Source organism: Schistocerca americana, chromosome 2, assembly GCF_021461395.2.
Source record: "Schistocerca americana isolate TAMUIC-IGC-003095 chromosome 2, iqSchAmer2.1, whole genome shotgun sequence".
NCBI classification, from domain to species: domain Eukaryota; kingdom Metazoa; phylum Arthropoda; class Insecta; order Orthoptera; family Acrididae; genus Schistocerca; species Schistocerca americana.
The window spans coordinates 19,377,612-19,378,606 of record NC_060120.1 but is presented as its reverse complement, the minus strand read 5'-3'; the positions used below and the strand labels follow the sequence as shown (position 1 = coordinate 19,378,606).

Here is a 995-nt window from a genome sequence, read left to right as displayed (position 1 = left end):
TGAAATTAGCTTTGCATTTTGCATACTCTGCCCCTACGATCAGCTGTTAGCCGCTTCGTATATAGTTGTTAATGTACACTCCGTTTTAAGCGCGGCTGCGCCTCTCAGTACACTTCACCGCTCATGAGTCGTTTAGCTCGCACGCTGTGACTTCCTTTCTTTTACTTCACTGTTATTCCAGTTTGTTGCTCCTGATGAGGTATAACTACGTCATCTAATGATTTTCATTCGTTCAGTATTATGTATAATTCCAGGACGAGATTTTCACTCTGCAGCGGAGTGTGCGCTGATATGAAACTTCCTGACAGATTAAAACTGTGTGCCCGACCGAGACTCGAACTCGGAACCTTTGCCTTTCGCAGGCAAGTGCTCTACCATCTGAGCTACCGAAGCACGACTCACGCCCGATACTCACAGCTTTACTTCTGCCAGTATCTCGTCTCCTACCTTCCAAACTTTACAGAAGCTTTCCTGCGAACCTTGCAGAACTAGCACTCCTGAAAGAGAGGATATTGCGCAGACATAGCATAGCCACAGCCTGGGGGAGGTTTCCAGAATGAGATTTTCACTCTGCAGCGGAGTGTGCGCTGATATGAAACTTCGTGGCAGATTAAAACTGTGTGCCCGACCGAGACTCGAACTCGGGACCTTTGCCTTTCGCGGGCAAGTGCTCTACTGGCAGAAGTAAAGCTGTGAGTACCGGGCGTCAGTCGTGCTTCGGTAGCTCAGTTGGTAGAGCACTTGCCCGCAAAAGGCAAAGGTCCCGAGTTCGAGTCTCGGTCGGGCACACAGTTTTAATATTCCAGGAAGTTTCATTATGTGTAGTTGTTTTAGTTCTTGATGTGTATTCCGTATTTCCTTAAGGAATATCAAAACATTTCCTTTGATTCTTTGGGTATTTAAGTCTGAAGAAAGTACAACATCAAAATACGAAGGAAAATTTCTATTCACTAGGTTGCATCTCAGTATTTGCATGTTGTATAGTACAAGAAAAT

The 995-nt window shown here is 45.3% G+C and overlaps 1 non-coding gene across 1 annotated transcript; it reads left to right on the top strand.

Annotated features, from left to right (window-relative positions):
• The first annotated feature begins 713 nt into the window (after positions 1-713).
• On the top strand, positions 714-788 carry Trnal-caa. Its single transcript has one exon. It is a non-coding gene; the product is annotated as a tRNA-Leu (tRNA).
• The last annotated feature ends 207 nt before the right edge of the window (positions 789-995 follow it).